Genomic DNA, 16,114 nt, shown 5'->3' with positions numbered 1-16,114 from the left:
TAATTAGGCGTATGGCTAAGCCGAAACATGGAAGGAGTTATTGCAGGGTAAATGCTTGGCTGGAGGAGAGATTCACGATTTGGACGCGCCTTCCCCTCTTTCTCACTGGCCGATTGGCCATTGCTAAGAAGGTCATGCTGCCTATGTTTCTTAACCTCTTCATCAACTTTCCGATCCCACTCACATAACAATTTTTCAAACGATTAAGATCCAAAGTAATTGCCTTAGCTTTGACGGGCATATAACCCAGAATATCATGGGAAATTCTCACACTACCCTTTCATCAAGGAAGCCTAAACTCTCCAGATCTGACACGGTATGCGCTGTGCACCCAAGTCCAATACTTACATTTTTGGCTATAGCTGGTCAAATTTCAGCCACTGAGGGCCTGAACAACAACACAGATCTCACTATTAAAGCAGCAGACAAAGGGGAAGCCATTGTCCTGATGAATCAGACAATGTATCAAGAGGAGTGCATTCGACAGCTCTCTGATGTGACCTGATACGAAACATACCATAATGACCCATCTGTAGGAGAGTAGGGTCTGCTTCCTATGGTCACTCCCACTTTTTGCTGTGATTTTCTGGTTTTCTTACTTTAGTGTGGCTGTGGGCCTGCTAATCTGACCCACAGCCCAGCTGTTCACTCTCTAAATTGATACCATGTACTTTACGTACATACCAGATTGGGTATTGGGTCACCTTTGTGAGTCCCTGTAAAGTGTACCATAGGTACCCAGGGCATAGGTGCATCCAAGGCCTACCAGGGGCTGCAACATGTATTATGCAACCCCTGACTGGCCCTACAAACTGACACCACAGGCTGATCACTCAGCTTGGGTAAGGTGGTGTAATCACCCCTTACTTAGATATAGTATATCTATATCTACCTATCCGATCCACATCCATAGCAAAGCTGAGACCCGTGGCAGACACAAGAGATGTGGAACCAGACACAGTGGACATCCTGCATTTTGCTAACTGCATTGACTCCTGAGGTAACTCGCAGTTGTGCATTGGGCTACCAGAAGCCCTAGACTCGGCACATTTTGCACTGAAGCTCAGCCCTCTGCACTCCACGAGTGCTGCTTGGGGCCTGCTCTTGCATTTCAGCTTGATGCATCTTCCCAGTTGCTAGACCATTGGCTAGTGAGCCCCCTGAAGACATTCCTTTAAAACCAAACTGTTGTCCTGGTAGCTCCAGGCTTGTTCCAGCTTCCCTGCAAAGGAGAAGCTCCTCAGACCTTGCTGGTCTGCACCGAAGCCCATCTTTGCTTCCTGTGTGGATTGCGTTTGCCAAGGCTTGTTGTGTCCAATCTGGATACCAACATGGCAGTCAACTAGATCCTTTGTGGGACAGCTTGAATCCAGCTCCTGGTTGTCGTCGACACCTCCTGGTCCTCGTGGCTGCAGAGACAAGCTTCACCTCTTCACCTGAGATCATCGCAACATCGCCTGGTTCCATCCTGGTACCTTCCAGGTCACTGGCTAGTGACCCAGAATATGTCCCCTCTGCTTCCAGGTTCTTCAGATCTTCGATCCACCCTTGGATTCACCTGGACACTTTTCCTTTAAGCGCCTGCAGCACTTCTTTGCAGATCTCCATAGAAAACGACTACGAAACCCGACACCAAAAGGCACCTATGCCCGGCTTCCCTGGGTGAGGTAACATGAGTATTCCGGTGCTCCAGTGGGTCTTGACTCTCGAAGTGTCCTAGTCTAAAGGGGTTTTGTCGTAGTCCATCCGGAAGTTCCCTTAAACAGTAACTTTGTAACTCTTCGTTTCCCATTATATGTCAATTGGATCTTGCAACTGAGTTTAGACACTGCACGCGTCTCCCGTGGGCCTCCTACTTTCTAACCTTTGGTTGTTTAGTGCAGCCCCAGCGATTCCCCAGGCCCTAGGCTTACTCACTGTTTCAGACGTGGTTCTTATACCACTTTTTTAGTATATGGTTTGTGAGGCCCCTAGGCATAACTGTATTTGTGCAACTTATCGTATGCTAATTGAGTAACTTGTGATGTACTTTTACCTCTGACCTCATAAAGAGTGCAGAGGGGTTGTGTTAGAAATAAATATATATATATATATTTGATATATACCTTGTGTGGTGTCCTTTCATTTGGTATTCAAGGGATTATAATTGGTAAAACAGCTTGCTTCACATGCTCTCTGAAGTGTTAGACTATGACTGCTGGTCCATGCTACCACTAGGATAGCTTGTCTATAAGGTTGACTTAACAACCACCATCAATAAGGGTCGATTAGACTGGTGCAAGGTGCCCACTAGAATAGTGGACATCACATGCCAGGCTAAGTTCTCACACCAACTACCCCCCTCTCTAAAAAGATCAGGAGTATGGTGAACGAAGGACTTAACAACGACTGGATTACCAGACAAGAAGCAGAATTCCTCATCAATGAATATCCTAGAACCACAAGGTTCTATATTCTCCCCAATATCCATAAGGAGAAAATGCCCCCACCAGGACGGCCCATAGTTTCAGCCATTGGCTCTATCCTTGTGCAAAAACCATCTTCCTATTTGAAGGACACAAAGAATGTTTTGTGCCTCTTAAGCAATCTGTATAACAACATTACTGAGGACCTCTTCTTCAATATGGACGTAGAGGCGCTCTACACCAGCATCCCACAGATATGCACGTTGGCAGTCGTGGAACAGATTCTACTTAATATGGAATGGGATTTTCTCACACCCCAACACTTCATCATAGAGTGCGCAGAGGTGGCTCAGATTGAGAATTATTTTGAATTAGAAGAAGTGATATACCACCAAATCAAAGGCACGTCCATGTGCAGCACCTTTGCCCCTAGCCTGGCGTGCCTGTACATAGATCAGTTTGAGGAGGACTATATCTTCAACCAGAGTAACCCATATATTGAACATCTGAAAACATGGAAACGTTATATCGATGACGTGTTTATAGTGTGGCGTGGCATTGAAGAAACAGCATCAGCTTTTGTACAGTTTGTCAACACAAAGGATCAACATCTTAGGTTCACCCACTCCATTAGCAAAGATCATGCAATTTTCCTGGACCTAAATATCAGCGTGACTATGGAAGGAATCAGCACAAAGGTACATAACAAACCCATGGATAAAAACAGCCTACTTCTGTATGAAAGCTATCATCCGAGGGCTTTGCGGCAAAATCTACCTGTGCATCTATCCCTCCGGGTGCACAGACACTGTTCATAAATGGAAACTTTTACTGAACAAGCAGAACAACTAGAGAGGAAGCAACTTGACGGCACTATCCAAAGAAAATTATCAAAAGAGCCAAAAAGAGAGCCAGAAACAACAATCGGGAGGCACTACTGTAGAACATCCCTAAAGAAAAAACAGGCAGAATTGTGTGTGTAACCATATATACACCAGTATCCAAAACGGTGCAAAAAATCATACGAAGAAATTGGCACATTCTAGATGGTGCGAAAAAACAGTGGGAACCTCCAGTATTTGCATTCAAGAGGAGCAGAAGTGTGCGGGACTAATTGGTTCACATGAACCAATTCGTCCCGCCAACCAATGAGAGGGAAGATCAAGTGACACTTTGGAATACACAGACGCTCACAGGACACTACTCATGTGGGGGATGCGTCGCATGCCCTCTTACTGTGGCGACTAAAGAAGTGGACATAGGCACCGCAAATCCCTGGAAACTTAAAAACTTCAGCAATTGCAACACAGAGAATGTGGTATACCTCCTCACCTGTCCTTGTGGCCTCATGTATGTGGGCATGTCCACTAGGAACATTAAGGTCCGCATAAAAGAACACCGGAGCACCATAAGATGTAGGAAAGCAGACACTAAACTGACAAGGCACTTCCTAGACCTCAGTCATAAGGACACCGACTTAAAGTGGGTGGTCCTAGAAGTGATGAAAAAGCATAGGTCGGACTTAACTAAACCCCTACATATTAGAGAACAGAGTTGGGCGTACCGGCTTCGTACTTGTGATAAGGGGCTCAACTATGAGATCCCATGGCTACAGCTAGGACGGTAAAAGACTACCCTGTCGGTCCACCTGCAAAATTGCCATTTTAGGAATTGATCCTTCCAAGCAATATTACGATCCTGTTGTCATGACCAACTGTTTGGTAATTTACATCTCAAAAAAATCTGAAATATCGGATCAAAGAGCCTAGCTGTAACAATGAGTCACTGTCAACATTAGATGTGGCTCACACAAAAAGAAAAGGGGGGATATCCTTTTTCTTTAGTCCTCTCACTCACCGGAGTTTCCTCATTGTGACATGCTTCATCATAGGGGCTTCCCAACCCGCTGTGGGTTGAGGCGTGCTGCGACTTGCGCCACTACGTAGGAGCTCTTTTAATTGAGGACTATGTGTGGTGTCATGTGAAAAGGGTAGTGAGTGGAGTGGTGTGAGTTAAAAATATCATACTAGTAGGCGGAAAAGACTTTATTCGTGCTCCTAGTAGATATATTAAAAAAGGTGAGCTGGTTCAATTATGAAACCGGGACCCTAGTAGAAAGCCAACTAGTTTCGAGCTGTACCCCTGAGCTCTTCTTGGGGGTCCAGCCCTGTGAGAACCACTCCTAAAAGTGAAAAGTATGCCTACCAGTGAGCATGTACTAATAATATTTATACATACGACTCTTCTGTAATTCAGTGGCGTGTCTGTAGGAAAAAAGAGCAGTGTTAAAGTGCAGACCCTAGGCATCTGCCAGGTCTCTTCCTATTTCACTGTAAACTAGATGAGTCGGTAAATGTGCATATTTGCTCTGTTATGTGGCGCTCGTGAATATGAGCGTGATGTTCCTAGAAAGAAATACATGTTAAAAGACATCGTTTTACATGGATAGCCTCATGCACCGCTTAACCCTCATGTTTTCCTGAAATTGAGGAGCTCGAGTGCGGAAAGACAAATAAACTATATACATATATACACACAGACCCGTAATTAGTGCAGTGCCTATAGGTAATACATACACAAGAGACAGACGTACAACAGGGGTTAACATACGTATTTTAAGGCTCTAATGGGCCTCTGGGTCAATCAATCAATCAATCAGTGACACTTATAAAGCGCGCTACATACCCGTAGGGTCTCAAGGCGCTGGAGGGGGGGGGGGGGGGCGCTACTGCTCGAACAGCCAGGTCTTCAGCTTCTTCCTGAAGGAGAGGTGGTCTTGGGTCAGGCGCAGGTCGGTCGGGAGGGAGTTCCAGGTCTTGGCGGCCAGGTAGGAGAAGGACCTTCCTCCTGTAGTCGCTTTTCGGATGCGGGGGACGGCGGCGAGGGCGTGGTTGGCTGATCGGAGGTGGCGTTTGGGAGCGTAGAAGTTGACTCGGCTGTTGAGGTAGCTCGGGCCTTGGTCGTGTAGGGCTTTGTGTGCGTGGGTGAGGAGGCGGAAGGTGATTCTTTTGTTGACGGGGAGCCAGTGAAGGTCTCTCAGATGTCCGGAGATGTGGCTGGTTCGTGGGATGTCGAGGATGAGTCTGGCTGAGGCGTTCTGGATCCGCTGGAGTCTCTTCTGGAGCTTGGCGGTGGTACCGGCGTAGAGGGCGTTGCCGTAGTCCAGTCGGCTGGTGACGAGGGCCTGGGTGACGGTCTTCTTGGTCTCGGTGGGGATCCACCAGAAGATCTTCCGTAGCATGCGTAGGATGTTGAAGCACGCCGAGGAGACGTTGTTGACTTGCCTGGTCATGGAGAGGGAGGGGTCCAGGATGAAGCCCAGGTTGCGTGCATGGTCTGTCGGCTTGGGTGCGGTGCCCAGGGCGGGAGGCCACCAGGAGTCGTCCCAGGCGGAGGGTGAGGAGCCCAGGATGAGGACCTCCGTCTTGTCCGAGTTCAGTTTCAGGCAGCTGGTCGTCATCCACTCGGCTACCTCTTTCATCCCTTCGTGCAGGTTGGCTCTGGCGGCGGCGGGGTCGTTGGTCAGGGAGAGGACCAGCTGGGTGTCGTCGGCGTACGAGATGATGTTGAGGTTGTGTTTGCGTACGATGGCCGCGAGGGGGCTCATGTAGACGTTGAAGAGGGTGGGGCTCAGAGATGATCCTTGGGGGACGCCGCAGATGACTTCGGAGGCCTCTGACTTGTACGGTGGTAGGCGGACTCTCTGTGTTCTTCCGTCGAGGAAGGAGATGATCCATTCCAGCGACTTGTCCTGGATTCCGCTGTTGCTGAGGCGCCGTACTAGGGTGCGGTGGCAGACCGTGTCGAATGCCGCGGAGAGGTCTAGGAGGATGAGGGCCACTGTTTCTCCATTGTCCATCAGGGCTCGGATGTCATCGGTGGCGGCGATGAGGGCGGTCTCAATGCTGTGGTTGGCTCGGAAGCCGGACTGTGAGGGGTCGAGGGATCCGTTCGTCTCGAGGAAGGCGGCCATCTGCTTGTTGACGGTCTTCTCGATGACTTTGGCTGGAAACGGGAGGAGCGAGATGGGGCGGTAATTCTTGAGGTCGGTGGGGTCCGCTGTTGGTTTCTTGAGTAGAGCGCTGAGTTCGGCGTGTTTCCAGCTCTCAGGGAAGATGGTGGTGTCGAAGGATGTGTTGATGATGTCTCGCAGGTGGGGTGCGATGACAGCATCAGCCTTGTTGAAGACGCGGTGAGGGCAGGGGTCGGTCGGTGATCCGGAGTGGATGGAGTTCATCGTGCGGATGGTGTCTTCGGTGCTGATCGGGGTCCAGGCATGGAGGGTGGTTGCTCGGTCATGGTGTGCGTTGGTTGGTTGTTGAAGCTGTTGTGTATGTCCGCGATCTTGTTGTGGAAGTATGAAGCGAGGGAGTTGCAGAGGTTTTGCGATGGGGTGATGTCGTTGTTTCCTGCGCTGGGGTTGGAAAGCTCTTTCACGATGTTGAAGAGTTCCTTGCAGTTGTGTGCGTTGTTGTCCAACCGGTCCTTGAATGCTGTTTTCTTGGCGGCGCGGATCAGCTGGTGGTGTTTCCGGGTGGCAAGTTTGAAGGAGGTCCTGTTGTCCGGTGTCGGTTCCCTTCTCCAGACTTTCTCGAGGGCTCGGCAGTTCTTCTTGGAGCTCTTGAGTTCGTCGGTGAACCATGGGGCCTTCTTGCTGCCGGGTCTGCTAGGCGGGGTCCTCAGTGGGGCGAGTTCGTCCGCGCAGTTGCTGATCCACTTCGTGAGGTTGTCGGCGGCCTGGCTGGGGTTCGCTGAGCTGGCAGGAGGGTGCTGGTTCAGGGAGGTCTGGTCTGCTGTGATCTTGTTCCAGCTTCTGCAGGCGGCCTGTTGCTGGTGTTGGTGGGTCGTCGTTCTCTTGAAGGTGAAGTGGACGCAGCTGTGGTCCGTCCATTGAAGCTCTGTGGCGTGGCTGAAGTCGATGTCTGTGCTGGAAGAGAAGACTGCGTTGAGTGTGTGTCCGGCGAGGTGGGTGGGGGTGGACACCAGTTGCTTGAGTCCCAGGTTGGCGAGGTTGTCGAGCAGGGTGCTGGTGTTGCGGTCGTTGTTGTTCTCCAGATGGAAGTTGAGGTCTCCCAGGAGGATGTAGTCAGCAGAGTGGAGGGCATGCGGGCTGACGAAGTCGGCAATGTCTTCGCTGAATTGCGTGCGTGGTCCAGGGGGTCGGTAGATCAGGGTGCCTCTGAGGGTGGTGTTCGGGTTGGTGTGGATTTGGAAATGCAGGTGTTCGGCGCTGGTCAGGGTGTTGTCGGTGCTGGTCGTGAGACGGATGGTGCTCCTGTGGACGATGGCGATGCCTCCTCCCATCTGGTTGGCGTTTCGGTCCCTTCGGACGATCTTGTAGCCCTCTGGGATAGCGATGGCGATGTCGGGAGCTGAAGAGGCGTTCATCCAGGTCTCCGTGAGGAAGGCAACGTCAGGGGCTGTGGCGTCTAGGAGGTTCCAGAGTTCAATGGCGTGTCTGTGGACGGAGCGGGTGTTGAGCAGGATGCACTTGAGGTGGGTGCTGCTGGTGTTCGGCTTGGCGGGTGCTGGTGCGAGGCTGTTCCGGATGCAGGTGAACTTGCAGGCGTGGCAGCTGAAAGGTCCGTGGGTACGTCGTGGAGTGGCTTGATGGCATTCTGGGAGTCGGCCGGTGTCGAGAGCGGAGAGGGTGGCGGCGGGGTACGTCATGCGGGTCGGTCGGGGTCCTCGTGGGCCAGGGGTCCTGGCACTGGGCGCGGTCCAGGCGCGGACGGGCGTAGACGGGCTTACCTTTGGCGCGCCTTCGGCGCACAATCGGCGCGCCTGCTGCGCGTGACCGCTGCGCGTTCGCACGGTCGCCATTTAAGGCGAAGTGCGCGGGTGGGCGGAGCAGCTGGGAGGCGGGAGCGGGGAGGGTACAGAATAGAAAAAGGGGCGGGGAAAAGCGGCGGTGGCGAGAAGGGAGGGCGGAGGGCGGCGGGGTAGGCGGACAACAAGGAAGGAAAAACCAAAACACGGGCAAAATGATTTTAAACAAGACAGGCACAAATTAACGATAAAACAAGGGAAAAATGAAAATTACACAAAGCAGGCACAAATGTTCGACAAAACAAGGCAAAAACAATCCCCGCAGCGGAGGCAGCCGGCAACCGGCAAACGAGGCAGCAGCGATGCAGAGGGCAGGCAAGGGGCACACGCAGCAGCTGGTGGCCGTGCGGCGCGGGGGTGTCCCACAAGTGGGTTACACTCACCTGCGTCGCACGGTCGCCATTTAAGGCCAAGTGCGCGGGTGGGCGGAGCAGCTGGGAGGCGGGAGCGGGGAGGGTACAGAATAGAAAAAGGGGCGGGGAAAAGCGGCGGTGGCGGGAAGGGAGGGCGGAGGGCGGCGAGGTAGGCGGACAACAAGGAAGGAAAAACCAAAACACGGGTAAAATGATTTTAAACAAGACAGGCACAAATTAACGATAAAACAAGGGAAAAATGAAAATTACACAAAGCAGGCACAAATGTTCGACAAAACAAGGCAAAAACAATCCCCGCAGCGGAGGCAGCCGGCAACCGGCAAACGAGGCAGCAGCGAGGCAGAGGGCAGGCAAGGGGCACACGCAGCAGCTGGTGGCCGTGCGGCGCGGGGGTGTCCCACAAGTGGGTCATACAAGGGATAAAGGAAGTCCGCGGGAACCATCTGTAAATGTTAAATGGTCGATTGTTAGTTTAGCGCAGATCTTACCGGTCCAGTCCGGGTGTGCCGTGTGTATCAAACGCGGCCGCCCCATTGAATCCGTGCGATTTTCAAAAAGGGAGGGTCTTACTTGTAACGGAGCTCTTCCTAGCTTGTACACCTAATCGGCATCCCTCGAGACCGGCGGATGCCGTCTCAGTCTCGGGTGCCCGATATGAAGGTTTCAGAGTTGCCGCCTAGATTCCTGTGGAAGACTAGACCGCGGGTAGATATCCAAGATGGCCACCCTGTTTGGAACTAACAGGCGTCCCTCTTTTAAAACTCGCCTTGTATATTCTTGTATGTTTAGACTATAAGAGTCATTAGACCCCAACAAACACCACACCATAGACACAGTGGGACACAGATGTATTTATTTACAATATGTTAGGTGGTTTTTATCATTACTTAGTTTCAAAAGTGGTTTTGTTACAGTTTAAAGGATAAGTTACCAGTGTTGGTCTAATGTAAGGTGGTATCACTAATTGATTCCCGGGGTACCCAAAATTCATTATTGACAATGTTGACAGTGACTCATTGTTACAGCTAGGCTCTTTGATCCGATATTTTGGATTTTTTTGACTTGTATTTTGATGTGGAGGGCAAACCTAGCTGCTTTTTCCTCTACCTCCTCCCTTATATTTGAAATTGGTAATTTACATCTTCAGGCAGGTCGATTCTGAGCCCTTTTTCCATTATTTTTTTCAAGATTTGAAATAGTGCCAGTAAACAGTTTTCACCCCCTTCTTCAGTTCACCAACCTGCTCGTGGGCAAGCTCTACCATGAATTTACTGTGCGTGAGCAGTTCCCCAAGCTTACCAGCCCTGGATACTAATCCAGAAGGTGAAAACAATTAGATTGCACATTTTATTTCGTTACAGGTCCCATTCTGGTTAACTAGTGCAAAGAAATCCCTTTTCCAGGCAGTCGATCATAACACCTGGGCATGACTTTGACACTGTGCCTCCAACTGTTGGCGGTCAAGTGCGATTCAGTGGAAGGCCTGCTGATGTGACACTATGCGCACAGACTCCTCAGCACATGTGTTGTTCACAAACGCAAACATAGAAATACCAAACGCGCCATAGGACATGCACAGGCAAGACCACGCCCTTCCCAACAGTGATCCACAATCTAATAGAGGCATGTAGAACATCAACAGGATCATGCAGATGCCTGTCCCTCTCTGCATTACCTCAGCACGGACACCGGATTTCCTTAAAAGGCCTCCTACACCTAAGTATCCCACTCCAGGCAGGTCAGGCAGCGCGAGGGCAGTGTCAGCGGTGCAGTTAGAGACATTTGGGGAGAGGATGTAGCCTTACGGCTCGAACGGTTGACCTCGAAGCTGGGGAACCGGGTTTGAGTCTCAGCAACTACGCTCAACATCCTGTGATTCTGGGCAAATTACTCAATCTCCCCGTGCCTAACAAAAATTAATGTGTCCTCATGTAACGAAACTGGTGCTCATGTAAAGCGCTCTGATACCCGATGTCTCTGGTCTAGTTTGCGCTATATAAAACTCTATAAAAAAAAAGAGACACCGGATCATAATACCTGGCAGCCACTTTGACTCAATCACAGCACTAATTACTTTCCTTAGCCGATTGACAGCTCCATAAATGCCACAAACCTGCCCCTCCCATTTATCGACAAGGAGGTGAGGAGTACACACCTATGTGCTGACATGGGAAATGCACCTTGAGTAAGTAAGAGAATGATAGTGCGCATGAGTGTGTGAGAGACTGTTTATGTCAGAAATGGAGTACTTATATGCTCCCATTCGTTTAGCTCATAGGTGAGAAACCAACGGTTGTATTGGTGAATGGGGTTTCCTTTTTTGTTTCCCTTCAATATTTAGAGTTTGACTACAGGAGTCTTCCTCCTTCATCCTCCTATGGGGCCACGTGATCCCTTCTCTAGGGTAAGATTTGTGGGCTAATGATACCACAAACAAATGCGTGCCCAGATGAATGACACGTTTCACATATAGCCACTCACTACATTGACTGTATGTGGCTGAATTACCTTTTTATGAAAAATGTGACAAGGGTGTTTTTATTATGTATACAAATGTTTGTTTTGTATTTCCAGGCTTGAATACACAAGCCGTATCACAGTGCAGTGTGACATTGGTCAACCCACATAGTGGAACCTTCTCACCAAAATTTGGTAAGAGCGGAGCCCCCCTTTTTCTTCTATAGGTCCTGATGAATTCCACGGACCAAACTGGGCCAACCGGTAGAAACATGTCAACCGCATTCACTACGGTGGGGGGGGACAATAGAATCCCCATTACACCGTTCACTTGTTTTTAAATACCATATAGCTGCCATTCACATCAAAATGATTTTGCACCTATAATGGATTTTTAACTAAACTTTCTCCTTACATCGCCCCCCACTTAACTTAGAAGTACATCCCTGTCATCAGGCGTATGCCCGCCCTCTACCAAACCTAGTTTCTAGAGGACGAGGACTGGTCAATGATGAAGGATGACACCAGTTGGTGTGTGAGACCAGTCCTTCACTATTTGTGAGATGCCTGCACTCACTAACTAGCACTTTAGCACTCTGATCTCTAGACTGGGAGCGGCCTCATTTGTGCTGAACATTTTCTGTTGGAGGCTGCCTGCTCCTAGTACCCCGTTCCTCTGGATCTCTCCCCCTGGACTATCCCGGTATAAACATGGTTATATATGTTAAAGATATATCTGTGCCCTCACGTCGCTCAACAGCCATGCTACTACTACTAGCTAAATAACAACTCGCTAAACAGTGGGGATGAAGGGTGTCCCAAAGGCTGTCTTAAGGCTGCAGGATGGGTCATACTGTCAGGAGCAATTGGCCCACTATTAGGATCTAATACCCTGCAAAGTCGTTGGAAAGATATTTGGGAACCACTCCTAACATATTTGCGCTCACGAGCTACTACGCCCCCTTAGAATGCTAAACACAGCAAACACAGCCCTACATTCCCAAATCTGGTTAAAGGGAAAGATTAGCACAGGTCAGCTGTGAGATGAAGTGACCTAACTATGCTCCGCAGGAAAATCTGAATTGATCAAGATTTCTGTGTAATTCATCCTACATACTAAAATGGCTCCTGAGATAATTACTTGTAAATGCCGACCTGCTATGTAACGTCTAATCAATGCTAATCAATGCTTAGGATGCATTATGTAACATACTTGATGTAAATGCAATATGCAATATGGAACTCCTTTTTCTTTTCCTTCTTCCCCTTCCCCCCTCCAATGTTCCCTGCTCTTACTCTATTGTGATGCATCATTTGTACTGTAAGATTCCCGTCGAAAAAAGACCTGAAAGCCATTTACAGGGAAAAGGCTTATGTAAAGTCCCTGTATTCACTTGTTAGTGGTTCCCTAACATGCCTCTTTCTAGATTTTAAGTGTGAGTGAAAGTTTGAGGCCTATTGGGATATTATCACATGCCCTGGTGACAGAAAACGTTTCCACCAATTTAGAGTGGGAACACTCCCCATAAAATCTTTTACTAATAAGTGGGGGACGACGGGATATAAAATGTGATACTTGCTTAACTGAGAATGAAACCTTAACCCATGTCCTGTTTGTGTGCCCTGCTTATAGGGGCCCTCAACAGAAATGGCTCAAGCTGGTTTCTAGATTGCCTGGTACAAAATCTTGCCAAATAGCACTGCATATTCTAAAAACCGGAACCACTGAAGTCATAGTTATTGCCATGGCTAAGTTCCTGAGCAGGACTTGGGTCCTTAGAAGAATGAACCTACGAAGCAGCACGTAACCTGATTTGTCTATATGTGGGTGCTCCCGAGTCCCCCTTAAAAACACTGAGCTAAACATCACTGTCTATAATTATGCCCTCTGTAACTTTGCCCTAATATCCTTTGATTATGAACTCTCCTTTTTTATATAATCTTTGTTTTAAATAGTTTGGGGATTTTAAAATTATACGTTCTTTTAAATATTCTCGGACGAGATTTTTTGTCTTTTGTATCAGATTGTATTGTTTATATGTGTCTTTTATGATTGATTATGATCGAATAAAGACAAAATTGACTGACTGACTGTAAGATGTCACTTTTTAAAATGCCAATAAAAAAAATAAAAAAAGATGGCCGCTTTGTTGTAAGGGAGTCCTATTTTTGTTTCTAAGGAAAAAAAGGTAGCTTGGGCCTCTTTTCCTTCTTACTGCTACCAATCCCTGTGGAAGGGCAAGGGGATCATTCAGGGACTGCCATTTTGATTAAGGAAAGAAAACAAGATATAGAGCATCAGACTCGCTCTAAATGGCGGCCTGGTCGAGGAGGCCGAGACTCAGCACTCGGTAGGCTGCAGGGGCACTCAGTCTGTCACATGCGCCTCCAAGCTCCTGTCAATGATGGCTAGAATAGGCGCAGAATTAGAAACTGCTGCTGGGCGGGCACGGACCCGACTTATGTGCGCTCGGTGCCAGGTGGCCCTCAGACGCGCAAGAAAGAAGGCTTTGGCGCACAGGGGTCCGCGAGCCTCCAGGAAAAAGACTTGAGAATTGAGGCTCCGGACAGGGGAGCAACAGGCGGATGCACAGACGAGGAGTACAGCCTGTCCCCGGGTTGGACCCGGCAGAGATCATGATCAGCAGGCGGTGGCCTCTAGCAGATGGCCAGCCCGCCCCAGGGCTGCACCAGGCAAAGATTGTGGCAGCAGGCCGCAGCCTCAAGCGGGGAGCACTGCCCGTTCCAGGACTGTACCCGGCAGGGATCGAGAGCTGCTCCTCAGCTAAACTGTAGGTGGTCGATCAGGTTGGTGGATAGTAGGCACTCATCAGGTTCCAAGCATCCGTGCCCTCTGCCGCCAGTAGACGATGCACCACTGCCAGCCCAACGCCGCAGGGAAGATTTGTCGGGCTGGATGCTCCTTCGAATTCCATGAGCCTCACCCTCTTCAATGTTGCACGACCCAGCAGCCAGCACCGAAGCAAAGGAAGCAACGCCGGACAGACCCGGGGGGGAATCAGCTGATCCAGCAGGTGAGCAGAGCCAAATGAATTTCAGTAGAGTTGTAGTTAGTAAGAGAGACTAGTAATGCAAACCAGGATGGTGTATGGCAGGGCTAAAGCAGTGATTACTACTGATTTGGTAATCCCCAACCTGAGAGCTCCCTAGAGGGGCTCCTATTCGGCGGCCATCTTGCAACCGTTCTCCATCTATACTAATATAATAAAGAGAGAGCCCAAATCTTTGAGGCGGGTAATCTCAGGAACCCCAGCACCAATCACAACACCCAATACAGCGTTGGAAAGGGCAGTTACATCAGAAGGACATAGGCTATGCAGACACCCACCATATACATTTAAAAGGTAAAAGAACCGTGCCAGCAAACCAGTCTCTTGTGGGCGTGTCTGCGTTGTGCTGTGGGCGTGTGCTGGGGGTGTGACAAACGCTTTGGAAGTGTGGTATGTTCCACCTTTCGTGCCATGTCTCATATCGTGTGCTGTGGGCGTGTGCTGGGGGCGTGGGCGTGTGCGGGCACGGGATTACGGAAAAAAAAGCGTGCGTTGTGCCCAATATTTCATTGTTTTTTCTTCTCAGTTTCTGTACATTCCAGCTCCGAGTGTGCTTGCCCTGCGCTCCCAGTGACGTGCACATGCTTTACTTTATGGAGGTCAGGCATGGCGCTGTTCCCAAGGGCCGGAAGGAGCACAAACAGGGGCCATTGTGCAGGAAATGTAATCTCGCCTTAACCTCCGGTGACGCCTGAAGTGCACACTGGAGATTTTCCCCTTCTGTTGCGCACAGGCCTCGCGCCACGCACATCCGGACACAAGGCCCGCCTCCACGGAAATAGCAAAAAGGGACTATCCCTCCCCCGGGAATATGTGATGATATTCTGCAAACCAACATCCCGCATACCATCAGTCCGCAATTTTTATAATGCAGGACTATTACTCCGCAAAGACATCATTTCTAAAACTTTTTCAACGCATATAACTTTATCAAGCATGCCATTATAACACAAATGCATGTGTGGTAAAGTCATATACATTGTAAAAGTAAATTATTAAAACATCAAATATATGTTTGTATATATGTGTATTTATATATATATATATACTAGCAGCCCGTCCCGACCTTGTCCAAAAGCAACAGGCAGCTTCCCCGCCCCCCGCCCACCCCTACATTGTCCATCAGGCCGGGCCCCCGCCTTCCCGGACCCGAACCACTTCTCCATGGACTTGTGTACAACATATCTCTCTGGAGCAAACTCCCACTTTCGTTGCTAGGCAGGGCAAATCTTTAAAAAGTAACCACTCTCCCACTATGCATATTTCAGAGTGGCCTGACCGCATGACTACAACAGCCGGTCCCCCACCCAGCCTGTCCCCCGCCTGCCCCGACATGGGTCCCCTTACCTCCGCCGGCGCTCCTTCCGCCTGTCCGCTCGCACCGCTGCTGGCCTGTCCGCGGCTCCTGACGTTACCGCTCCTCCCCCGCGCCATGTCCGCCGATCCTCGGACGCCGCTCCTCCCCGTGCTCCTGACGTGAGCACGCACGTCACGGCCGGCACTACCTTGGGGGGACTACTATTTTAAAAAATATAAATATTGTAAATAACGTTTATTTTTTACATTTATATAGCCTATAACCATCTACACACCCTGACGATTTCAGCGGTGTATGGGGTGTGTAGATTGGCGCTGTGGTTCCCGAGTTTACCCGCCTCAAAGCCTGGAAGTTCTTCCTTTATTATAGTAGTATAGATAAATATATAGCGAGCAAGGCGACCGGGATCGCCGAAACGCGCATGGTATTCAGCACAGCAATGCACTTTAAAAAATAAATAAAGAAATTTACCAACGGCTGCTGATTGAAACAAGGTGTCCATTTCTCTCATTTGCGGTGAGCGCCGGAGATATGGCGTGGAGAGTGGATTTTTGATTTATATATATATATATATATATATATATATATATATATATATATATATATATATATATATATATATATATATATATATATATCCAGCAAACTCCTCCAGGTTGA

This window comes from Lissotriton vulgaris, chromosome 5 (genome assembly GCF_964263255.1).
Source record: "Lissotriton vulgaris chromosome 5, aLisVul1.2, whole genome shotgun sequence".
NCBI lineage: Eukaryota > Metazoa > Chordata > Amphibia > Caudata > Salamandridae > Lissotriton > Lissotriton vulgaris.
This window is presented reverse-complemented; position numbering follows the sequence as displayed.